Below are 775 nucleotides of genomic sequence, written 5' to 3' on the forward strand. Positions count from 1 at the left end.
ATGCAGCTAGAAACACAAACCCAGGGGGTACTAGTTAGATCCTGTTGTTGTTCCACCTACAGGGTTGCAGCCCCCTTCAGGTACTTGGGTACTTTAAGAAGTAGGTTTTAATGCCAGTAAAGGAATGTAGAGCTGGGGAGGGGGCCAAGAACAAGAGTTTATGTCTTCCATCTCCTTTATGTAGACTTCCAGCAGAAAAAGGAGGCCACATTTAGAGATGTGTCTTCCCAGCTCAAAAGATCTGGATTAAACGTATCTTCTCACCTCAAAGATGCAGATTAGAAGTGGATCTTTCCACATCAAATTATTAAGCAAAAATCCCTCACAGGTGTGCCTAGCCATTTTGGGGTTTTAGTTCATTTCAGGGGTAGTTCAGTTGGAAGCCTAGACATAAGCATCAGAGCCACTTTGCAAAGTTTTCAAAGACAACTACACATTTCATTCTTAGGATACCCCTCACTATTTCTAAAACGAAGACTTTAATATATTTCAAGGAGACTAAATCCACCACAGTGATTTGATAAAATGGTTTTAAATGATTGAAACCTAATTAATAATAATGCTTGCATAATTCTTTTACGTGGGGTTTCATACTTCCACTTACTTAGAAGGTCATCTAAAAGTAATTCCTTCCACTATATGAAAAAGCTATGTTTCTCTCTATATAAAAATATATGTTGATGTCAGTGAAACAAAAATATGTCAAATTTTGGTAGTTATTCAAAATTTAAATTTTATCACAAACAGGTTCTTACTGAATAGTTTAGGTATATTT

Source organism: Mus pahari, chromosome 21, assembly GCF_900095145.1.
Source record: "Mus pahari chromosome 21, PAHARI_EIJ_v1.1, whole genome shotgun sequence".
Classification (NCBI taxonomy): Eukaryota; Metazoa; Chordata; class Mammalia; order Rodentia; family Muridae; genus Mus; species Mus pahari.